This window comes from Zophobas morio, unplaced genomic scaffold, assembly GCF_036711695.1.
Source record: "Zophobas morio isolate AGI-343-1 ecotype UQ-CSIRO unplaced genomic scaffold, CSIRO_AGI_Zmor_V1 ptg000014l, whole genome shotgun sequence".
Lineage (NCBI taxonomy): Eukaryota > Metazoa > Arthropoda > Insecta > Coleoptera > Tenebrionidae > Zophobas > Zophobas morio.
Window position 1 is genome coordinate 25940240 of NW_026972119.1, and position 26506 is coordinate 25966745.

A 26506-nucleotide genomic window follows, 5' to 3' on the forward strand; every position below is an offset into this window, starting at 1 on the left:
TGCGTACAGGTCACTGCAGAACACAGGAACCAAATATTTTGTTACTTGTAGCAAACTATAAGAGCTCCTACTCTTGATCGAACCTCAGCCACCTTCTAGGAGATGGCGCCGCCCATCACATTTCGCACTTAATGAAGCTGCGCAACAGGGTTTGGGGTATTATCCCTATTTTCAGGGTAGTCCTGTTTAGTCCTGTCGGGAATATTTCACAGTTCGGTCCGAATTTGTTAACAGGTCCTCCTCCTCATATTTCAAAGTTGGTGATTGAAACTCTGACAGAACTTTATGGTGAGTTCAGAGTTGTTAACGTTTCCCACTTTCAGACAGCAAAGCAGGCAAAAAATACACCAGCGATTCTCATTAAATAAAAAAAAAATAACGCAATCGAGCAGTTTTGCGCGAAAAATCACTTTTTTTTTGTTCAAATAGGGTTTGTGTTCGAACAGCTCTATCAATCAACAATAATGGAATTGTTAAAACGTTATTTAACGAATAATGTGTCATTTTCACTCGAAGAGGGATCTTATTACAAGTCAAATAAGAAAACTAATAACAACGTCGGGTACTTGATTAATTTCGGAAAGGGATTTATAGGGAAAGTTTTCGTGTCCAGAACTTATTTTAATTAAAAGAACCAAGTCATGACAGCGAGCTTGCCATAAAGATGCGCTCTCAGTTTCAGGAAATCGTACTATTTAAACAAGCGTAAAAAATAATTTGTCAGCGGAGATTTAAGTCCTTCTGAAAGTGTGGCCTGTGTATTTTTCTGTGTTGTATAGTTAGTTCCTAGAAATTTCAAACATAATAATCCTTTAATCGTTTCATTTACAATAGTAAATGTTCGCGGGATGTGGGTTTTTGAACTTATAATTCTGACTACTAAATTATCTCGTTATATCATTAATGTCGTCATCATTACCTTTATGAATTCTTGGCAGTAGCGTCGCGGATATTCCGATTATCAACAATGACAATAGTAAAATTGTTGCTGCTCTCATGAATAAATAATTCGAGAAATTATACGACTTTAAAGTTTCACCAAAACCATCTATGAATATTTATTTTTTTTCACAATTTTGTGACAGTGTGCAACACTTGCACAACGACGAAAGCAGAATTAATAAAGCGATTCTTACCCAATCTGACAATTACTGCAATTTACTTAATCTGCACCGTCGTAAAAATATAAAGCATAATTCTATTTATCCAGCCGTTCCCAACACCGAAAGACTAAATCTTGTTAACAATATAACATTTAAACTTAATTAAACTTAACCCCAATAAATTACCCAATAGAAAGTTAACCAAGCCGACGTATTTGCAAAGTTGCACAAATTAAATTAAAGATTTCGCAGGCGTTGTGGATCCGCTGATTTTGCAGTAAAACCTGATAATAAAGCGGCCATAAAGAATCTTCCTTTAGGTGGAAAATCGTTCCAGAAGTGTTTTGAACTAACTACAAAAGGAAAAGTTATTTTTGGCTTAATGCTTTTTTATTATGTTTCTTGAAAGACCCACTAAAATATTAAACCGACTGATGGCTTAGTTCATGATGCGATATTTCCAAATTATACTCTTCCAAGTTTACGAGCCAAGATCGAAAAATTTTATTGCGCTCCGGAGTTTTTCCGGGTAATTTTTTCCGGGTCACGTAGGCAAATATGTACCGTACCTTAAAACTCGAAGTAACGCCGGTGTTATTACGTGTCCCTGTGAACAATTTTATTGTGGAACGAAAAAGAAAAGGCGCAACTGGGAAATTCGTGACTGAATATTATTTTCGAAATTGCGTCCGAAACTTTTTCCGTTCTTCTGTTACCAATTCTGATTAAATTGGAGCTTGTTAATTGAATCATAAAGTGAGTTTGAGTTTAATGAGAATTTTATAAAACGTAGGAGCCCTCTTTTATGCAGATTTATTCCAAACCGGAGTCCTCCATTGATTTAAATGCCTTCGAATGCCGCCGAACATCGAAACGAGATACTGCCCGAATCAATATTTAAACAACGTACAAGTAATTATTTCCAATTATTAATCGATATTCTTTGAGCTTCGGGGCGATCCTTCCCCAGGCTCGGGATAGCCGGTAATAACCGGCTCGGTAAATAAAACTTGAACATGCCGGCAAACATCGCAACCTTTTCAATTTGTTGCAGGCGAGGCAAAACCAGTTTCAGCCGAAGGAGGGCAATTATCGTCATGGCTGGCAATATTGTGCTAGCACTAGTGGTCTCGGTAAACTTTGATTAAGCTAACACCGAGCTTCCGAGCTTAGCGGGTTCGGGCCAAATCCATCGCTTTATGGATTGAATCGCGAGCTTTGAAAGTATTTCGATGGACAGACGGACGGAAAGGACGGACCGACTCGGGAAGTAAAATCGATTTTCGTCTCGAAGTGAATCTCGTTATCCCTCTGAAGAAGTTTTAACGCCAATCGCTCCACTTTTACTTCTTGAGAGCAAGCTAGAAGCTAGTGTACGAAAAAATAGGTCTCCCGTTTCCGTCTGTCCGTCTGCCGTACTGTCCAAATTTTTATTAGACAGATAATCTCTGAAACTATTTGACTGAATTAAGAATGTCGTTCAATTTTGTAAAATAACATAATCCTGCACATGTGGTTTCTGAATCCATTTTCAACAACATTTTGCAATTTATTTTAACATTACAAATATATCTGTATTTTAATTTATAAGGGTTATCGTAAAAAATAAAATTCGAAAAACCAAATGCCTTATTTTTCTAAAAATTTGAAATTATTTACCTTCGACCAACTTTTGTTTCTCATTTTTCCTCGATTTTACAAGCTTTCCGTTTTCTCATTTTCTTTAATTTTCAATTTTTTTTAACTTTAATTTTTTCAATGTTTCATTTTCTCGAGTTTCAAAATTTTCACTTTTTGGATTTACAGTATTTCAATATTGCAATTATTCGATTTTGCAGTTTTTTTTTGGATTTTTCAATTTTTCGTTTCGATTTTATTATTTTCATTTTCTCGATTTTATATCACAATTTTTCGTTGTTTCATTCCCTTCATTTTTTCAAGTATCTTTCGATTTTGTAATTTTTCGTTTATGTATTAAATTTTTCAAATTTTCAATCACTTCTTGATTTCCAACTTTTAGATTTTTCAAAGTGTTCATTTTAAATATATTTTTTTTATTTTCATTTTTGATTTTTCAATTTTACAATTTGCAATTTTTCCATTTTTTGATTTTTTGAAAACAGAAGAAACGAGTAACTGCAAAATCGGAAAATTAGAAAACGAAAAATTTCAAATGAAAGAAATGAAGAAACGAAAAATTCAAACATTGAAAAACAAAAAATTGAAAAAAAAAACTGAATTGAAAAATTGGAAGGAAGAAAAAACGAATCGAATCGGAACATTGGAAAACTCAAAAATCGTGAAATCGAAAAATTATACAATCTTCAAAATTGTAATGTCGAAAAATGTTACACCGAAAGACCTAAAAATTGAAAAATTAAATATCAAGAAATTAAAAAAAAATTAAAAATTGAAAAAATGAAAAACCGGATTTAAATGAAAAAGTTTTTTCAATTTAAGTTTTTCAAGTTTTTCAATTTTTCGATTTGCAATTTTTGAAAATTACAGTTTTTTATATTTGGATTTTTCATTTACTTATTTTTTCATTTTTGGGTTTTTCAATTTTTCGTTTCCTCAATTTTTCAAGGTCTTGATTGTTATTTTTCATTTTGTCGATTTTATTATTTTCATTTTCTCGATTTTATATCACAATTTTTTGTTGTTTCATTTCCTTCATTTTTTAAAGTATCTTTCGATTTTGTAATTTTTCGTTTATGTATTAAATTTTTCAAATTTTCAATCTCTTCTTGATCCCAATTTTTAGATTTTTCAAAGTGTTCATTTTAAATTTTTTGTAATTTCATTTTTGATTTTTCAATTTTACAATTTTGCAATTTTTCCATTTTTTGATTCCAAAAGTTGAAAATTCGTAAATTGAAAAATTTAAAAATTAAAATTCGAAAAACTGAAAAACGAGTAATTGCAAAATCAGAAAACTTGAAAACGAAAAATTTCAAATGAAAGAAATGAAGAAACGAAAAATTCAAGCATTGAAAAACTAAAAATCGAAAATAACTGAATCGAAAAATTGTAAAGAAGAAAAAACGAATCGAATCGGCAAATTGGAAAACTCAAAATCGTGAAATCGAAAAATTATAGAATCTTCAAAATTGTAATGTCGAGAAATGTAACACCGAAAGACCGAAAAATTGAAAAATTAAATATCAAGAAATTAAAAAAAAATTAAAAATCGAAAAAATGAAAAAGTTTTTTAAATGTAAGTTTTTCAAGTTTTTCAATTTTTCGATTTGCAATTTTACAAAATTACAGTTTTTAATTTTTGGATTTTTCATTTACTTATTTTTTCATTTTTGGGTTTTTCAATTTTTCATTTCCTCAATTTTTCAAGGTCTTGATTGTTTTTTTTCATTTTGTCGATTTTATTATTTTCATTTTCTCGATTTTATATCACAATTTTTCGTTGTTTCATTCTCTTCATTTTTTCAAGTATCTTTCGATTTTGTAATTTTTCGTTTATGTATTAAATTTTTCAAATTTTCAATCTTTTCTTGATTCCCAATTTTTAGATTTTTCAAAGTGTTCATTTTAAATTTTTTGTAATTTCATTTTTGATTTTTCAATTATACAATTTTGCAATTTTTCCATTTTTTGATTCTAAAAGTTGAAAATTCGTAAATTGAAAAATCTAAAAATTAAAAATGGAAAAACTGAAAAAACGAGTAATTGCAAAATCAGAAAACTTGAAAACGAAAAATTTCAAATGAAAGAAATGAAGAAACAAAAAATTCAAGCATTGAAAAACTATAAATCTAAAAAAACTGAATCGAAAAATTGTATAGAAGAAAAAACGAATCGAATCGGAAAATTGGAAAACTCAAAAATCGTGAAATCGAAAAATTATAGAATCTTCAAAATTGTGATGTCGAGAAATGTAACACCGAAAGACCGAAAAATTGAAAAATTAAATATCAAGAAATTCAAAAAAATTAAAAATCGAAAAATTGAAAAACAGGATTTAAATGAAAAAGTTTTTAAAATCCAAAAATGAAATAAAGTGAAAAATTTTGAAAATTATAATTATTACTCTTACATATTTAAAATGCAATCTAGAAAAATTGCAAACCAAAATTTGATTAAACGAAAAATTGAAAAATGGAAAAACTGAAAAACTAAAATCGAAAAAATGAAAAATTAAAAAAAAAGTTAAGTAACCGAATCATTGAAAACGAAAAAATTGCAAATCGGGAAACTGAAAAATTTGAATATTGAAAAATTTTACATTGAAAAAAAATCAACATTGGAAAATCGAAAAATTGAAAAAATAAAGAAAAAAAAAAATCGAGACGAAAAATTGCAAATAGAAAATTTGAAGAAATGAAAAATTGAAAAATTAATTCAAAAATTCAAAGTCGAAAAATTGAAAAACCGAATTTAAATGAAAAAGTTTTTAAAATATAAAAATTGATAAAAGCAAAAATTCCAAAATCCTAAAATTGAAATTAAGTTAAAAATTTTAAAAATTATAATTATTGCATATTTAAAATGCACATTAGAAAAATTGCAAACCAAAAATTGATTAAACGAAAAATTGAAAAATGGAAAAACTGAAAAACTAAAATCGAAAAAATGAAAAATTAAAAAAAAAGTTGAGTAACCGAATCATTGAAAACGAAAAAATTGCAAATCGGGAAACTGAAAAATTTGAATATTGAAAAATTTTACATTGAAAAAAAAACTTATAAAATCAACATTGGAAAATCGAAACATTGAAAAAATAAAGAAAACAAAATCGAGACGAAAAATTGCAAATAGAAAATTTGAAGAAATGAAAAATTGAAAAATTAATTCAAAAATTCAAAGTCGAAAAATTGAAAAACCGAATTTAAATGAAAAAGTTTTTAAAATGTAAAAATTGATAAAAGCAAAAATTCCAAAATCCTAAAATTGAAATTAAGTTAAAAATTTTAAAAATTATAATTATTGCATATTTAAAATGCACATTAGAAAAATTGCAAACCAAAAATTGATTAAACGAAAAATTGAAAAATGGAAAAACTGAAAAACTAAAATCGAAAAAATGAAAAATTAAAAAAAAAGTTGAGTAACCGAATCATTGAAAACGAAAAAATTGCAAATCGGTAAACTGAAAAATTTGAATATTGAAAAATTTTACATTGAAAAAAAAACTTATAAAATCAACATTGGAAAATCGAAAAATTGAAAAAATAAAGAAAATAAAAAACCGAGACGAAAAATTGCAAATAGAAAATTTGAAGAAATGAAAAATTGAAAAATTAATTCAAAAATTCAAAGTCGAAAAATTGAAAAACCGAATTTAAATGAAAAAGTTTTTAAAATGTAAAAATTGATAAAAGCAAAAATTCCAAAATCCTAAAATTGAAATTAAGTTAAAAATTGTAAAAATTATAATTATTGCATATTTAAAATGCACATTAGAAAAATTGCAAACCAAAAATTGATTAAACGAAAAATTGAAAAATGGAAAAACTGAAAAACTAAAATCGAGAAAACGAAAAATTAAAAAAAAGTTGAGTAACCGAATAATTGAAAACGAAAAAATTCCAATTCTGAAATTGAAATACATATTTGAGTATTTAAAAATTTTACATTGAAAAAACTTATAAAATCAACATTGGAAAATCGAAAAATTGAAAAAATTAAAAAAAAATCGAGACGAAAAATTGCAAATAGAAAATTTGAAGAAATGAAAAATTGAAAAATTAAATATCAAGAAATTCAAAAATTGAAAGTCGAAAAATTGAAAAACTGAATTTAAATGAAAAAGTTTTTAAAATCCAAAAATGAAATAAAGTGAAAAATTTTGAAAATTATAATTACTTATTGCAAATTTAAAATGCACACTAGAAAAATTGCAAACCAAAAATTGATTAAACGAAAAATTGAAAAATGGAAAAACTGAAAAACAAAAATTGAAAAAACGAAAAATAAAAAAAAATTAAAGTTACGATACCGAATGTGTAATTGAAAACGAAAAATGTGCAAATCCAGAAATTGAAAATTTAAATATTGAAAAATTTTACATTGAAAAAACCTATAAAATCAACTCATTGAAAAACCGAAAAATTGAAAAAATAAAGCAAATAAAAAACCCAAACGAAAAATTGCAAATCGAAAAATTGAAGAAATGGAAAATTGAAAAATCGAAGAATTGTGAAATTTAAAAATTGAAACATTCAAATGCTGGAAAATCGAAAACCTGAAGAAATAAAAGAAAAATGAAAAATTGGTAAATTACAAATAAAAAATTGAAGAAACGAAAAATTGAAAAACGTGATATAACAAAAAATTAAAGAATTGAAAAATTGAAAAATTTAAATTTAAAAAGTCCAGAAATTTTAAATCGAAAAAAATTAAGAAAATAAAAAATCGAAGCAAAAAATTGCCAATGGAAAAATTGAAGAATTGAAAAGTTAAAAATCAAAAACTCATGAAATTGCAAAATTTCTAAATTGAAACATCCAAAAGCTGAAAGATTTAAAAATGAAAACTTGAAAAGTTGCATATTGTGAAATTAAAGAAACAAAAAAAAATGAAATATTGAAGAAACGAAAAATTAAAATTTAAAAAACAAAACATTATAAATTCGGAACAAATTGCAAAAAGAAGGAAAATAAAAAACCGAGACGAAAAATTGCAAATAGAAAATTTGAAGAAATGAAAAGTTGAAAAATTGAATATCAAGAAATTCAAAAATTAAAATCGAAAAATTGAAAAACCGAAAAATTCCAAAATCCTAAAACTGAAATAAAGTGAAAATTTTTAAAAATTATAATTATTACATATTTAACATGCAATCTATCAAAAAACTGAAGAAATGAAAAATTGAAAAATCGATGAATTGCAAGATTAAACAGAAAAACTAGTGAAATTTAGAAATCGAAAAATTGCGAAATTAAAAAATTGGAACATCCAAATGATGGAAAATCGAAAACCTGAACAAAAGAAAAATGAAAAATTGGTAAATTCCAAATAAAAAAATTGCAGAAACGAGAAATTGAAAAATTAAAATTTGAAAAGTCCAGAAATTTTAAATCGAAAAAATGAAGAAAATAAAAAATCTAAGCCAAAAATCTCCAATGGAAGAATTGAAGAAATGAAAAAATGAAAAATCGAAAAATTGAAAAGTTAAAAATCAAAAACTTATGAGATTGCAAAATTTCAAAATTGAAACATCCAAAAGCTGAAAGATTTAAAAATGAAAACTTGAAGAGTTGAATATTGTGAAATTAAAGAAACAAAAAAAAAAATGTAATATTGAAGAAACGAAAAATTAAAATTGAAAAAACAAAACATTCAAACTTCGGAACAAATTGTAAAAATAAGGAAAATAAAAAACCGAAGCGAAAACTTACAGGTCGAAAATTTAGAGAAATAAAAATTGAAGAATCGAAAAATTGAAAAATTAAAAAGTCTAGAAATTTCAAAAAAGAATCAAAAAGCTGAAAAAACTGAGAGCAAAATAATCCACGAAAACAAGTAACAAAAAGAAAAGCGTTGTAAGCCACGGTAATAAAAGCATAAAGAAGTTAAACAAAGGTTAAAAAAGATAAAAATATTCTATTAATAAGACGACAAAAAAGGTGACAGAAAACGCTGTAACATATAGAAAGAATATAAAAAAGACGATAAGAAAGAGAGAAAAAAAAAGGAAAAATCTTCATTATACGATGCGATAAAAACAGGACAAAAAGACGGTAAAAAAGATATAAATAAAGTAATAAAGGAGATATGAACGCAACGAAGGCGAAAATAGCTATAAGTAAAATCCGAAAAAACTAAGGCAAGGCCCCAAAAAGTGGGGCAATAAAAGGGCAAAAAAGCGCCATGAAAACATGCCAAAAAAAGTTACAAAAATGATCCAAAAAGGCGACAAAAACAGTGCAAAGAAGGTAATAAAATAGGGGACAAAAAAGAGGAAAAAAATGCGTCAAAAGAAATAAAATCTCAAAAGATAAATAAAAGATTGTTAAATAAAGAGACTAAAGAAAGGTGACAAAGGAAGCAGAAAACAAAAGAAAAAAATCAAAAAAGAAAAAATATACAAAATAGGGGACAAAAACCAAAAAAACTCCATTAAAAACTGAATAAAAAAGTTAACAAAAAATCGCACCAAAAAATATGGTAAAAGAGATATAAAAATGTAATAACGATGAAGATAAGAAGATAATGAAAGTGAAAATAGCTGTAAAGTGCAAACAATGATCAAAAAAAGGTGACAAAAAGGATGAAAAAAAGCGACAAAAGGGAGATAAAAAAAATAGAAGATAAAGAGAAAAAAAGTCGAGAAATATAAAACTCGATAAAAAAAATACGTTAAAAGAAGGTGTCAAAAAATGTAGCAAAATATAAAACGAAAAAAGGACAACAAAAGATCCGACGAAAACAAGTGACAAAAAGCACGGTGTTAAAATGGCTATAAAAAAGCAACAAAAAAAGGAGACAAAAAGCCGAAAAATAAGACAAAAAAGCGACAAAAAACTCTGCGGTAAAGAACCAGCGTAAAAAGAGAATATAAAAAGGGGTTATAGAAAAAGGAGACAAAGACGGCAATGAAAGCGATAAAAGGCTATAAATAAGCCTAAAACAGTTAAAACAAGTGTTTAAGAAAAGACAAAAAAAAACAAAAAAAGGAGCACAAAAAAGCTGTAAAAGATCCCAAAGGCACTCTATTAAAAAAGTGCCAAAAACACAAAAAATTAGAAAGGGTATAAAAAAGAACGATAACAAATGAAGCATAAAGACGAAAAAAAAGACAACAAAAAAATGTGAAAAAAAAAACTCGATAAACAAACCACGGCAAAAAAAGTGTGTAGGACAAAGGTGATATAAAGGAGGAAAAAAGGCAATAAAAAAGGCTGCAATTAAAACCGAAAAAAGCTAACGCAAGGATCTAAATAATGCGACAAAAAAATGCGAAAACAAAATGGCCATAAAAAGCGTCAAAAAACGATAAAGTAGGTGACAAAACAGGAGACAAAAAATTGGTGACAAAAAAAAGTGAAAAAAAGAGGATAAAAAGCCACAAAAACGACAAAAACGCTCCATAAATAAAGGCACAAGGAAAAGTGACGAAAGCGCCTCAAAAAATTGATCCACAGTTATTTCGACAGAACTTCCCTCGCTCCTGAAGTACAGTTGAACAATACAGATCCTTCGAAAAATTAATAAATTTAATTTTGCGAATTTTATTATTTTAGGATAATTCCTGGAATTCACAAAAATGGCCCATTTTTGACCATCTTGTATGTTTTAATAAGTTTTGACACGAAGGATCAAAGTCAACTTGTATTACTATAGCCATGTGTTTAGAGCAACAAGCGACTCAACCCGAACTTGTTGCAACGAAATATTTCAGAGCTTTTAAAAGAAAACACCGCAACCTCTCTCACCCGAAAACGCCTCTCCGGAACGTTAATGTTTGAACGTTTTCCACAAAACCAGCATCAGAGCTTCCAGTAACCCCAGGTAACCCAGAACGACTTCCTCCCCTAACAGAACCACAAACGATAACTTCGAAACAGCCAGGAGCGTGCAAGAAAAAGCTAGTAAATTCCCCGATACACAAGCCAGCATTTAGTGAGTAAACGCCCCACCGTAATTCGGATTACTTCCGAAAGTAACGGTGCAAGCAAGCGATTCTGAGCGCCCCATTTGCATAAGACTGCAGGCATTAATTTGCGAATTGTCTTTTTCCGGGCGAGCGTACCGGCGCCAAATTCGCGCGAATCCGAAATCATAATCTGCATAAATTGTAATATGCCACTAATTAATTTAAGCACCGAAAGAGGGGCCCCGAATTGTTAGAATCTATTTAATATTAATCAGATCTGTCCCAAGCAGCGCCGGAGAATAGAACCGAACGGCCGTATTTTACCAGCAGGATAAGCAAGGCCTTTTAATGAAACATAAATTCAGATTATTAAACATGCTGTAAATTGAGTCAATTAAATTTGTGTTGGAGGCGAGTTTGAGCCCTTTCGCCAGACGAAAAAATTCTGTCCATTTCCACTTTACTTAATCAAGGGACGCGAATAAATTTTCTATTAATTTAATTAACCGTGTTTATTACACAAAGAGATAAGGGGCGGGTTAATGAGGGTCTTGGTCTGGACTGTAAATCCCGAAATGTCGCCGCAACTGAATTAAAAAATTGGTCGTAGGTTATTTCGCCCCCGAACTACAATAAACAAATCCCTCTTGTTTGAAAAATTAAATTTTTTGCGGTTTTTGTGTTCTTATAATCTCTATAAAGTTAAAACCACATTCCAAATTTTTCAATTTTTCGATTTTTCATACTTCTGATTTCGTTTTATTTTTCAATTTCAGTTTTTCCAAATTTTCGTTTCTTCAGTTTTTCGACTGGTAAATTTTTCAACTATATCTGTGTCTTTAATATTAAGACATGTAACCCTTCGAGTTTATGTTTTTAAATTCCTCAGTTTTTTGGATCTTTCAATTTTGAATTCTTCTTTTTTCTAGTTTTTATAGCGTTTTTTGTTACTTGTTTTGTCGTCTTTTTTCTTTTTTATCCTTTGTTGTAACTATTTGTTACGAAATGATTTCATTAGACTTAAAAGATCTAAAAATAGCATTGCTCACTATTGTGTGGAATTTTACAACGCGGTACCTACTGCAATGAAAAAGGCTAATCTCAATCAATTTAAAGTATGTATTAAGAAAATACTGATCCAAAATGCATTTTTCTCGTTTGAAGATTTTTTTCAATTTATGAAATCAATGCAAAACTAATGTGCTTTTCCTTTGTTAGTTATGATTTAGTATTAAGCTTTTGTTAATTATTTTATGACGTGTGTAAATATTTTGTATGGTAACACAAATATATATTACTATTACTATTACTATTTTTTTGGGCTTTTTATTGCTTTTAATACCGTGGTTTTCGACGCTTTTCTTTTTGTTGCTTGTTTTCGTGGACTCGTTTGCTCCCGTTTTCCGATTTAATATTTTTTAAGTTTTTTCTGTTTCTTTACTTTCGCATTCTTTCTTCGAGTTTTCATTTTTATAATCTTTCAGCTTTTGTATGTTTCAATTTTTATTTTTTCACTTTTTCGCTTTTTCAGTTTTTCTTTTCTTCAGTTTTTCATTTTCAATTTTTCGCTTCGATTTTTATTGTCTCTATATTTTCAACTTTGCGGTTCTTCAATGTTCTGATTTTACTTTTTTTTCCGATGGGAAATGTTCTATTTTTGGATTTTTCGATTTGCAAGCGTTCGTTTCTTCTAATATTTATTTGCAATTTTTCAATTTAAAATTTCTGGACTTTTCAATTTTTAATTTTTCGATTTTTCAATTTTTGATTTCCTAAATTTTTGGTTTTGGTTTTTGTTTTCTTTATTTTTTCAATTTTTCGGTTCTTCAATGTTTTGATGTAATGATTTTTTTTTCAATGTAAAATTTTTCAGTTTTTTGGTTAAATTTTAATTTTTTAATTTCTTGTTCTTTCAATTTTTAATTTTTAGATTTTTCAATTTCTCGAATTTTAAACCTTTGGAAATATAAAATGCAAAATTGTAAAATTGAAAAATCAACAATGAAAATGCAAAAAAATATAAACCGAAAACTTTGAAAAATCAAAAAATTGGAAATTAACAACTTACAAAACTGAAGAAACGAAAAACTTAAAAAGTGAAAAAGTGCAAAATAGAAAAAACGAAATATGTTATGTAAAATCGAAATATTGAAAATTGAAGAAATGGAAAAATCAGGTTCAAAAATCCAAAAATGGCAAAATTGAAAATTTTAAAAATAGAAAAATCGAGGAATTGAAAAAGCAAAAATTGAAAAATTGTGAGATAAAATCGATAAAATGGGCGAAATGAAAAATAAAAATCAAGACCTTGAAAAAGTGAGGAACCGAAAAACTGGAAAAGGGAAAAATTAAAAATTGAGAAACTGAAAAATCGAAAAATGAAAAACTATAGTGTCGCAAAATTGCAAAATTGCAAAATTGCAAATCGAAAAACTTAAAAATTTGGAAGTCCAGAAATTAAAAAATTGAAAAAAGTAAAGTTGAAAAACAAAAAAATTATGAAACCGAAACACTGAAAAATGGAAAAATTAAAAATTAAAGAAAATGAAAAAACGAAAAATCGAGATATCAAAAAATTGCTCAAAAATTAAAAGATCTGATTTTGCGTTTTTTATTTTCTATGATGACTCTTATAACTTATACATGATCGTTTTTCGGGTTGGGATCGTGTTACCTGAATTTTTTTCGTAAGTGGCATCATCAGGAGCAGTGTTAAGAAATTGGAAGGTAAAAGAGCACGTTAACTCGGTATGTCAATCACACCAGAAGCGAAACTCTTTTTCTTAGATTTTTCAGGTTGCTTGAATTTCTTGGACTATTTGGATTTTTGGAATTCTTAGATTTCTTGGATTTTTTTATTCTTGAAATTGTTTAGTTTGTTGAGACTGTTGGAATTCTTGGAATTCTTGAGTTCTTGAATTTTTTGGCTTTTTTCAATTCCTGGATTTGTTTGAATTGTTGAGAATCTTGGATTTCTAGAATTTTTCAAGTAATGTCAGATGTTTTGATCTATCTCTTTTGCATCTGTCGAACTTCTTTGGTTTCTTGGATTTGTCGAATTTCTTACTTCCCTCGAAACTCTAATATCTCTTGTATCTCTTCTATTTCTAGATTTTTGGGTTTCTTATGTTCCTTAGGCTTCTTCAGTTTTTTCAGTTTCTAGGGTTTTTAAGTTTCTAGAATTACTTTTTTTTTCATTCTTGGAATTGTTTGGGTTGTTGGGACTATGGAATTCTTGGTATTCTCTACATTCTTGCGTTTCTTGCATTTTCTTTTTATTTTTCAGGTTCCTTGGATTTCTTGGACTTCATGGATTTTTGAAATTTTTAGATTTCTTGGATTTTTGGAAATTTTCAAGAAATGTCAGATGTTTTGAATCTTTTGCATCTTCTGTCTCTTCTATTTCTAGATTTTTGGGTTTCTTAGGGTCCTTAGGCTTCTTCAGTTTTTTGAGATTCTATGGTTTTTAAGTTTCTAGAATTACTTTTTTTTCATTCTTGGAATTGTTTGGGTTGTTGGGACTATGGAATTCTTGGTATTCTCTATATTCTTGGGTTTCTTGCATTTTTTTTTTATTTTTCAGGTTCCTTTGATTTCTTGGACTTCATGGATTTTTGAAATTTTTAGATTTCTTGGATTTTTGGAAATTTTCAAGAAATATCAGATGTTTTGAATCTTTTGCATCTTCTGTCTCTTCTATTTCTAGATTTTTGGGTTTCTTAGGTTCCTTAGGCTTCTTCAGTTTTTTGAAATTCTAGGGTTTTTAAGTTTCTAGAATTACTTTTTTTTTCATTCTTGGAATTGTTTGGGTTGTTGGGAGTATGGAATTCTTGGTATTCTCTACATTCTTGGGTTTCTTGCATTTTTGTTTATTTTTCAGGTTCCTTGGATTTCTTGGACTTCATGGATTTTTGGAATTTTTAGATTTCTTGGATTTTTGGAAATTTTCAAGAAATATCAGATGTTTTGAATCTTTTGCATCTTCTGTCTCTTCTATTTCTATATTTTTGGGTTTCTTAGGTTCCTTAAGCTTCTTCAGTTTTTTGAAATTCTCGGGTTTTTAAGTTCCTAGAATTACTTTTTTTTTTCGTTCTTGGAATTGTTTGGGTTGTTGGGACTATGGAATTCTTGGTATTCTCTACATTCTTGGGTTTCTTGCATTTTTGTTTATTTTTCAGGTTCCTTGGATTTCTTGGACTTCATGGATTTTTGGAATTTTTAGATTTCTTGGATTTTTGGAAATTTTCAAGAAATATCAGATGTTTTGAATCTTTTGCATCTTCTGTCTCTTCTATTTCTAGATTTTTGGGTTTCTTAGGTTCCTTAGGCTTCTTCAGTTTTTCGAAATTTTAGGGTTTTTGAGTTTCTGGAATTACTATATACTATAGTATATAGACTATAAACGACACAACGAAATACATAGTCATGACACTAGAAACAATAGTGCGCTATGTTTAAATAAGGTTAGATTAAAAAAAATCAAAATAGTGTAAATTATTTTTGTGTGAAACTATTTAATAAATTGCCGATGTCTATTAAAGAACTTAATATGCCAAACTTTAAAACAAAAATCAAAGAATATTTAGGTAAAAAAGCATATTTTAACATAGAAGATTTTCTTACAGATAAAGATATAAACAGACTGAGTTGTTCATAGCTATAGGTAATGATATGACTTGTACGAAACATATTTTGTAACTACGTACTAATAAAGTTATTTATTTATTATTTATTATTTACTGGCATTTGTAAGTTTTCAGGTTGCTTGAATTTCTTGGATTTTTGGAATTCTTAGATGTCTTGAAGAATTGGAAAAAATAGATTTTTTAATTTTACAGTTTTGTAATTTTTCAATTTTTTTATTCGTAAAGTTGAAATATAAAAAATTTAAAAATCGAAAAATTAAGCAAACCAAAAACTGCAAAATCAAAAAAGTAGAAAATTCGGAAAATTGTAAATCGAAGAACTGAAGAAACAAAAAATTGAAACACTGAAAAAAAAAGCGAGAAACTTAAAAAAAAATTTCATGAATCGAAAAATTAAAACACGAAAAAACGAATCGGATCGAAAAAATGCAAAATCCAGACAAGTGTAAAATTGAAAAATTATAGAATTGTAAAAATTGTAACGTCGAAAAACATTGACAAATCAAAAAATTGAAAAATAAATTTCGGGAAACCGAAAAATGAAAAATCAAAGATTAAAAATCGAAAAATTGAAAAATCGAATAAATGAAGAAAGTGAAAAATTTTAACAATTATAGTCATTATTACAGATTTAAAATGAAAACTAGAAAAATCGCAAATCAAATATTTAAGAATCAAAAAATTGAAAAATCGTGAAACTGAAAAATCTATAACTGAAAAAACGAAAAAGCAAAAAATCTAAACGTTGAATATTCGAAAAATTGAACACCGGAATCCAAAAATTGAAAAATTTCACACTGCATAAACGAAAAATAAAAAAATCCGAACATTGAAAAATCGAAAAATTGAAAAAATTAGATCTTTCAAAATTTTCATTTCATGTTATTTCATTTTTTCAAAAATCGAAAAAAAAAGAAAAATGGAAAAGCTGAGAAAACGAAAAATTGCAAAATCCAAAAATTGAAATTCGAAAAAATGAAGAAACCAAAAATTGAAACGTTGAAAAACTAAAAACCGAGAAACTTAAAAAAATTAAAATTAATGAATCGAAAAATTAGAAAGAAGAAAAACGAATCGAATCGGAAAAATGGAAAGTCAAAAACTGTGATGTTGAAAAATTATAGAATTGTCAAAATTGTAACGTCGACAGACATTGACAGATTGGAAAATTGAAAAAAAGCAAAAAATCTAAACGTTGAAAAATCGAAAACTGAAAACTTTTACACTGAAAAAAAGAAAAATTCTAAAATCAGAACACTGAAGAACCGAACATTTGAAAAAATGTGATTTTTCAGTTTTCATTTTGTATTTTTTCGTTTTTTCATGTTTGATTTTTCAGTTTTACAGTTTTCAAATTTTTCCAGTTTTTTTATTCGAAAAGTTGAAATATAGAAAATTTAAAAATCGAAAAAACCGGAAAATTACAAAACTAAGAAAACGAAAAACTGCAAAATCGAAAAATTGAGAATGGAAGGACTCAAGAAATGAAAAATTGAAACAGTGAAAAACTAAAAATCGAACAAAATTAATGAATCAAAAAATTGAAAAGAAAACGAATCGAATTGAAAAATTTCAAAACCCAAAAATTGTACAATCGAAAAATTATGGAATCGTCAAAATTGTAAGGTGGAAAAGTGGAATACTAAATGAAAAGGGTTTCGTAGGTTCCTTAGGCTTGTTCAGTTTTTTGCGATTCTAGGGTTTTTAAGTGTCTAGAATTACTTTTTTTTTTCATTCTTGGAATTGTTTGGGTTGTTGGGACTATGGAATTCTTGATATTCTCTACATTCTTGGGTTTCTTGAATTTTTTTTTTGATTTTTCAGGTTCCTTGGATTTCTTGGACTTCATGGATATTTGGAATTTTTAGATTTCTTGGAGTTTTGGAAATTTTCAAGAAATATCAGATGTTTTGAATCTTTTGCATCTTCTTTCTCTTCAGTTTTTCGAAATTTTAGGGTTTTTGAGTTTCTGGAATTACTGGCATTTGTTAGAGTTTTCACGTTGCTTGAATTTCTAGGATTTTTGGAATTCTTAGATGTCTTGGATTTTTTTATTCTTGGAATTGTTTGGTTTGTTGCGATTGTTGGGATTCTTGGGTTTCTTGAATATTTTGGATTTCTTCAATTTCTTAGATTTGTTTGAAATCTTGGGATTCTTGAATTTCTGGAAATTTTCAAAAAATCTCAGATATCTTTTTTTACCGTGTTTTTTGTCGCATTTTTTCGTTTTTTATCTCCTTTTTAATCGCCTTTTTTATATTCATTCTTGTTTTTCTATTGATTTTAACACATTTTTGTCGTGTTTTTTAACACATTTGTGTTGCTCTTAATGGTGTTTTTCCGGTATTTTCCGTTTTTTCGGGTTTTTTTCGTAGCTTTTTTATTCATTCTCCTTTTCACGAAGCTTTGTGGTTTGTTACGTTGGCAACACGTTTAAAATTTTATGATGGCATACCTCATTGTCAAAATGAAATTTAGAGCACCAAGTCATCTGTTCACCACGTCAAAAACTGACATACTAACACTGCTGCCAATAATTCAGAATTACCAACACAAAAGTTTGCTTCAATCATTAATATCCCTCACTATATTCTGCCATTTTGGGTCCTGTCTTTACGAAAGCTCAGCCGACAGGTCGTTTTCGGAACAAAGGTGTTTGTGTACAGGTCAAGGCTAAAAAGCGGATTTATATGCACAAAATTTCGTTAATGTAAGCAACGAAAAATAATGGAAACAACAATAATATATGCATTTTTTTGTGGAAAATGATCACGCGAGCTTTTTTTGCCCACCGCCGATTTGATTAAGTCCATCCAGCCGACCCTTCCTCCGCCAGTCCTTTTGTTTCCGCATTACAATACGCGTTTGTGCGTTTTAAACCCTTCTCAAAAAGAGCATAATACAAGCCAGCGCCTTGTGATGGTCATCGCCGAAATGGCTCCGATGCTATCAAACATTTTGTAAAGCCCGAATGTAAAATCGATATTACGCACGATTATGTCGCGACGCCTTCAGCCGCATCCTTCCGACCGACACCAACAGCTACATGGAAGGCCTCTCTGAATGCGAAATGCAGTTTTATCACCTGTAGTTATGGAGGATGTTGATTTTTTATTGCTTCTCGTTCCGTACGAGCAAGATTTCTTAAATGTACGTTCGGTCCATATCTCATGTAAACGATGTTATGAATAATTCCTGCTATACTTTACACCTTCAGTTCCTAGATAAAACTCCCATTTTTATGGATTTCGCGTCGGGACGGCGACGCTGGAAAGCGATGGGAGAGTGTGTGTGGAGAGACGTCGACATGACGCAAAAAGTTGAGCGAGGCTTGTTAAATGTGGTTGAACGATCAAGTGCTTGTCAAGGAGCGTGTTTGTGGAGACGTGTTCAAAAGACAGCTTTTCGAGACGGGAAACAAAAGTCCGGCTAATTTCGATCGGAGGAGGTTGTTTAAATACGGATCTGACTGAAAAAATTATGAGTTTCTTTTGGAAACCTAGTGAATGGGTAGACAAAAGTGTGACGATCAAATTCGGTGATGAACTGACAACGTCATGGAATTTGACGAATCAGATGTTAATTTGGCATTAAAAATTTAATTTCATACAGCATAAAATTCTGAGAAAGTTATTTTTCGAAAAAGCTGGAAATATGTATTTATCATCGTCTAATTTTTAAATGTTATAGTTTTTCGTTTTCTTTTTTCTTCGATTTTATAGATTTCTGGTATCACAATTTTTCACTGTTTCGGTTTCATAGTTGGTCTTTTTTCGATATTAATTTTTTCAATTTTTCAATTTCTTGACTTCTAAATGTTTCTATTCTTCATATTTTCAAGTTTTCAATTTTTCAGTTTTTCGATCTCTCAATTTTTTCAGGTTCTCACGATGTTCGTTTTTTTATTTCCTTTATTTTTCATTGCTTTTTTTTCGATTTTATAATTTTTCGTTTATTCGATTTTTGAATTATAAATCTTTTATTTTTCGATTACTCGATTTTCCAGTTTTTAAAGTTTTCCAATTTTTAGATTTCCAGTTACGGTTTTCCGATTTTTTTAATTTCCAATTTTTCGATTTTGAACTTTTCGATTTTTAGGTTTCCCAATTTTTAAGCTGTAGATTTTTCAAGTTTTCATTTTATACTTTTTCGTTTTTTCATTTTTGATTTTTCAATTCCACAATTTTGCAATTTTTCCATTTTTTTTTATTCGAAAAGTTGAAAAATAGAAAATTAAAGAATCGAAAAAACCAACCGGAAAATTGAAAATTATGAAAACGAAAAAATTCAAAATCGAAAAATTGCGAATCGAAGAACTGTAGAAACGAAAAATTGAAAGATTAAAAAACTTAAAATGGAGAAACTTAAAAATCGAACAAAAGTATAATCAATCGAAAAATTGAAAAGAAGAAAAACCAAATCGAATTGAAAATTTGGAAAAACCAAAAATTGTACAATCGAAAAATCATAGAATCGTCAAAATTGTGAAAACCAAAAATCGAAAACCAGAAACTAAAAAATTAAAAATCCAGAAATTGAAAAATAGTGAAAAAATAGAATAATCCTAAAATCGTAAAATCCAAAAAATTAAAAATTTTAAAAATTATAATTATTATTACATACATATTTATAATAAAAACCATAAAAATTCCAACTCAAAAACTGAAGCCAAAAAATGAAAAATCGAAAAATTGAAAATTCTAAAAATGAAAAAAAAAACAAATCTGAAAAATCTAAAAGTTGAAAAAATTAGATTTTTCAAAATTTTCCTTTCATATTTTTTCGTTTTTTCATTTTTGATTTTTCAGTTTTACAATTTTTCAATTTTTTTTTATTGAAAGAGTCGAAAACTCAAAAATTTAAAACTCGGAAAAGCCGGAAAATTAAAAAACCAAGAAAACGGAAAATTGCAAAGTCCAAAAAGTAGAAAATCTAAAAATTGGGAATCTCAGAACTGCAGAAACGAAAAATTGAAGGACCGAAAAGCTAAAAATGGACAAACTTAAAAATCGAACAAAATTAATGAATGAAAAAATTGAAAAGAAGAAAAACCAAATCGAATTGAAAATTTGGAAAAATCAAAAATTGTACAATTGAAAAATCATAGAATTGTCAAAATTGTGAAAACCAAAAATCGAAAACCAGAAACTAAAAAATTAAAAATCCAGAAATTGAAAAATAGTAAAAAAATAGAATAATCCTAAAATCGTAAAATGCAAAAAATGAAAAATTTTAAAAATTATAATTATTATTACATACATATTTATAATAAAAACCATAAAAATTCCAAATCAAAAACTGAAGAAACCAAAAAATGAAAAATCGAGAAATTGAAAATTCTAAAAATGAAAAAAAAAACAAAACTGAAAAATCTAAAAGTTGAAAAAAATTAGATTTTTCAAAATTTTCCTTTCATATTTTTTCGTTTTTTCATTTTTGATTTTTCAGTTTTACAGTTTTGCAATTATTCCATTTTTTTTTATTGAAAGAGTCGAAAAATAAAAAATTTAAAAATTGAAAAAGCCGGAAAATTGAAAAACCAAGGAAGCGGAAAATTGCAAAGTCCAAAAAGTAGAAAATCTAAAAATTGAGAATCGCAGAACTGCAGAAACGAAAAATTGAAGGACTGAAAAACTAAAAATGGAGAAACTTAAAAATCGAACAAAATTAATGAATGAAAAAATTGAAAAGAAGAAAAAACAAATCGAATTGAAAATTTGGAAAAACCAAAAATTGTACAATCGAAAAATCATAGAATCGTCAAAATCGTAAAGTCCAAAAATTGAAAAATGAAAAATTAAATAATTAAAAATCCGAAAATTGAAAAATTAAAAATTGTCAAAAAGTTTCAAAAACAATAATGGAAAAATAGAATAATCCTAAAATCGTAAAATTCAAAAAATTAAACATTTTAAAAATTGTAATAATTATTACATATTTATAATAACCACCAAAAAAATCGTAGCTCAAAAATTGAAGAAACCAAAAACTAAAAAATCGAGAAATTGAAAATTCTAAAATTGAAAAACAACAAAAATTAAAAAATCTAAAAGTTGAAAGATTGAAAAGCTGAAAACAGGAATATTGCAAATCGAAAAATTGAAAATTTTCACACTGCAAAAAAGAAAGATTCAATCAGAACATTGAAAAACCGAAAAATTCAAAAAAACAATTTTTCAAAAATTTCCTTTCATATTTTTTCGTTTTTTCAATTTTGCTTTTTCAATTTTACAGTTTTGCAATTTTTCCATTTTTTTATTGGAAAACTCGGAAAATCTAAAATTTAAAAATCAGAAAAACCGAAAAGTTGAAAAACTAAGAAAACGAAAAATTACAAAGTCGAAAAAGTGGAAAACCGAAAAAGTGGAAAATCAAAAAATTAGAATCGAAGAACGAAAAAGATTGAAAAACTAAAAATGGAAAAACTTAAAAATCAAACAAAATTAATCAATCGAAAAATTCAAAAGAAAAAAAGAAAAACAAATCGAATTAAAAATTTGGAAAATCCAAAATTTGTACAATCATTAAATCATAGAATCATAGATCGTCAAAATTGGAAAACTTGGAAAATCGAAAACTTAGGATCGAAGAACGAAAAATTGGAAGATTGAAAAACTAAAAATGGAAAAACTTAAAAATCAAACAAAATTAATCAATCGAAAAATTAAAAAAAAAACAAATCGAATTAAAATTTTGGAAAATCCAAAAATTGTACAATCGAAAAATCATAGAATCATAGAATCGTCAAAATTGTAAAGTTCAAAAAATGAAAAATTTTAAAAATCATAATTATTATTGCAATACATATTCATAATGAAAACCAAAAAAATGCAAGTCAAAAATTGAAGAAACCTAAAACTGAAAAATGGAGAAATTGAAAAATCTAAAACCGAAAAAATTCAAAAATTAAAAAAATTCGATTTTCCAAAATTTTCCTTTTGTGTTTTTTCGTTTTTTCATTTTTGATTTTTCAATCTTACAGTTTTGTAATTTTTCCATTTTTTTTATTGGAAAAGTCGGAAATCCAAAAATTTAAAAATTGAGTGAAAAATTGGAAAGCGGAGAAGTCAGGAAAAGTAAAATTGAAAGATTAAAAAACTAAAAATGGAGAAACTTAAAAATTGAACAAAATTAATAAACCGCAAAATTGAAAAGAATGAAAAAACAAATCGAATTGAAAATTTGGAAAATCCAAAATTTGTGCAATCGAAAAATCATAGAATCATAGATCGTCAAAATTGTAAAGTCCAAAAATTCAAAAATGAGAAAATAAAAAAAATTAAAAATGGAACAAAATTAATGAATCGAAAAATTGAAAAGAAGAAAAAAACGAATCGAATCAAAAAATTGGAAAACCCAAAGTTCGTATAATCGAAATATTGAATAAATGAAAGGGTTTTAAAATTTAACAATGGGAAAATTGAGTCAATCTAAAATCCTAAAATTTAAAAAATTAAAAATTTTAAAAATCATTTATCACATACTAGAACTAGAAAAATTGCACATCAAACACTGAAGTAAATAAAAATTGGAAAATCGAAAAACTGAAAAATGTAAAATTGAAAAATCAAAAATTTGAAAAATGTAAATTTGAAAAAACCAAAAATTAAAAAATCTAAAAGTCTAAAGGTTGAAAAATTGAAAACCGAAATATTGAAAAATTTTACACTGAAAAAAGAAAAATTATAAAATCAGAACACTGAAACACCGAAAAATTATTATTAATTTTCATTTAATTTTTTAATTTTTTATTTTTGATTTTTCCATTTTTTTATTGAAAAAGTTCGGAGATCGAAAATTTAAATAAAAATCGAAAAAAAGAGAAACATTGAAAGAATGAAAAACTAAAAATTGAGAAACTTAAAAATGGAACAAATTTAAGGAATCGAAAAATTGAAAAGAAGAAAAAACGAATCGAATAAAATTGTACAATCGAAAAATTTTAGAATCGTCAAAATTCCAAAAATTGAAAAATTAAAAATAGAAAAATTGAATAAATGAAAAAATTTAAAAAATGGCAAAATGGCATAATTCTAAAGTCCTAACATTCTAAAATGAAAAATTTTAAAATTATAATTATCAAAAATTGAAGAAACGGTAAACTGAAAAATCGAGAAAGTGAAAAATCCAAAATTGAAGAAACCAAAAATTAAAAGATAAAAGTTGAAAGATCGAAAAATTGCAAATCGAAATATTGAAAAATTTCACAGTGTAAAACAAACGAAAAATTGCAAAATCGAAAAACCGGAAAATCGGAGAACTGAAGAAACGGAGAATTGAAATATCAAAAAACTACAAAATCGAGAAACTTAAAAAGAAAAAATTAATTAATAGAAAAATTAGAAAGAATAAAAACGAATTGACTCGAAAAATTGGAAAACCCAAAAATTGTTGAAAATTGAAAAATTAAATATCGAAAAACTGAAAAATTAGGAATCAAAAATTAAAAATCGAAAAATCGAATAATGAAAAAAGTGAAAAATTTAAAAAATTATAGTTATCACATATTTAAAATGAAAACTAGAAAAATCGCAAATCAAAAATTAAAAAATTGAAAAATTGAAAAATCGAGAAACTGTAACTGAAAAATCGAAAATCGAAAAAACGAAAAATTGAAAACTTTCACACTGAAAAAAGAACAATTATAAAATTAGAACACTGAAAAACGGAAAATTTGAATAAAAGAGAGAAAATACAAAATGAAGTAGTATTTTTTCGTTTTTTCATTTTTGATTTTTCAATTTTACAGTTTTGCAATTTTTCCTTTTTTTATTCGAAAAAGTGAAATATGATATGATTTGAGATACAGAGAATTTAAAAATCGAAAAAAAAACGAAAAATTGAAAAACTTAGAAAACGAAAAATTGAGAACTAAAAAACTGAAGAAACGAAAAATCGAAATATTGAAAAACTAAAATCCCAGAAATTTAAAAATCTAAAATACTAAATTTGACAAAGTGAAATTTTTTAAAAATCATAATTATTATTACATATTTAAAATGAAAACTAGAAAAATTGCCAATCAAAAATTGAAGAAACGAAAAATTGAAAAATTGACAAACTGAAAAATCTAAAATAAAAAAAAAACAAAAATAAAAAATTGAAAACTCAAAATTCGCAAATCGAAAAATTGAAAAATCCAAAATTTGAAAAATTTTACATAGAAAAAAAATTATAAAATCAGAACATTGAAAAAACGGAAAATTGAAAAAAATAAAGAAAATAACACATTGAAGAAATGAAAAATTGAAAAATCGAGAAATTGCAAATAGGAAAAGTTGCAAAATCTAAACTGAGACATCCAAAAATTAGAAAATTTTAAAATGAAAACTCGTAAAATTTTAAATCGAAAAATTGCAAAATCTCAACATTCAAACATCTAAAGGTTGAAAAATCGGAAAATTGAACAGTTTTAAAATGAAAACTAGAAGAGTTGAATATTGTATAATTGAAGAACCAAAAAAAAAAAATTAAAAATTGACAAACAAAAAATTGAAAAATCGAAAAATTGAAAAATCGAAAAATTGAAAAATAAAAAATATAAAAACCGAATTGAAAAATTGCAAATCGAAAAATTGAAAAATTAGAAATTGAAAACTCGAGGAACTCAAATCGAAAAATTGCAAAATTTAAAAACTACTCAAGACGCAAATAAAATTTTGATTTACCTGGTGCAAACCTTGATTAGCAATCGAAAAATCTTTCATTCATAAGATACACATGTTATTGTAACTCTATATTCAACCCAAAATACAGTTCCCCGATTTATCAGTCTCTCATTCGACACTCATGCACTCCGAAATTGCCTTAATGTTCGCATCGTCATCGAAATCCGCTTACCCCTCGCTTCGTTCGCCCCCTTTGTATAAAGAAACAATACAAAAACCTCAAAGACAAATTGCTTAAAGAATTTCGTCGTAAATCAGTGCGTTAAGAATAGCAAGTTGAATTTGCTGACACTGGAGTTTCATCTTGAGGCGCTTTCCTTTGCAGCCTGTCAAGCTCGTGATCGTGATGTACTGAACGCTAACCGTTATTTTTTTGGGGCGCTTTCCTTCTAATTGGAACATTTCGCCGCGGGATCTTGACGTATCGAGTGTTGTGAATTATTCAAAGTTGAGGGACTTGCTCGATAACATTTATTGGTCGGTGTTCACTTACTTATTCAGCGATGATTAATTCGAATGGGCGAACAATGGGTGAAAAATGGGTCGGAAAGTTTCGATGAAATATTACCCGATAAATTTGAATTTGACGCCGTTTTTAATATACCTAGCTCGTGAAAAATGGCGAGATCGCGAAGTTGCAAAGTTCGAAAAACTGAGAGGGTGGAAAATTTTTCATTCGAGATAGCAACATTGTGCAAAATTTAAACATTCTTCAGCGGACTTAATTGAAATAACGCTAAAGTCATCCGTGGACTGTGTTTCAAGAATTTCTAATTAAAAGTCCTGATTTATCTTATTACTAAATTGCGTTCGAGTTGGCTTACGTTTCTTCTCGGGAAATTAATTAAAAGTGATGGATATTTTAGCTAGAGGAGATTAACAGAAAACAATAGTCTTGTGTTTCTTGGCGTTTCATAGCTGCTAAGATATGGAAAAGTAGGTCCTCGTTTCCGTCGTCTGCTCTCTTTCTCACTCGTATAAATGAAAGGTGATTTACGAGCAGTTGGAAACCCATAATACGAATGTAGTAGCAGGCCGAAAAATGAGCTAAATAGATTTTCATTTTACGGGCGTAATTTCAACTTTGAAAAAAAGATCGACTTTTTAATTGATAGATTATGTCTAAATCTCTGGGGAAGACACAATATTTTTTAAAATAAGTGATTGTTTAGTGTTTAATTAATCGTTCATTCTTCGAAGGAAATTGTGTTTTTAGACGAGGAAAGAGCATTTTTCGCTTCAACTTTTATATCAGTGCACATTGATTTACGTGTCCTTGCAAAATGTCGATGATTTCATCACAAAACTGTGTACCTAAAGTAAAAATTTCAATTTTCCGAAATTTCAGTTTTGGGATTTCTCAGACTATTTATTAGTCAATTTTTTGATTTTACAATTACTCAGTTTATCAATTTTTCGATTTCTCAATTTTCCAATGTTTCAATGTTACCCTTTTTCAATTTTTCTCCCCTTCAAATTTACGATTTTTAAATATGTCAGTTTTTCAATTTTTGACTTTTCTAAATTCTCAATTTT

The 26506-nt window shown here is 27.3% G+C and overlaps 1 protein-coding gene across 1 annotated transcript in view; it reads left to right on the forward strand.

The window, feature by feature from the left end:
- The first annotated feature begins 210 nt into the window (after positions 1 to 210).
- Positions 211 to 26506, forward strand: part of LOC135128710 (uncharacterized) — a 263420-nt gene continuing 237124 nt past the window's right edge. Inside the window, exon 1 of the mRNA XM_064055742.1 lies at positions 211 to 288. The gene's annotated coding sequence lies outside the window, so the exon portion shown is untranslated. The remainder of the gene's footprint in view (positions 289 to 26506) is intronic.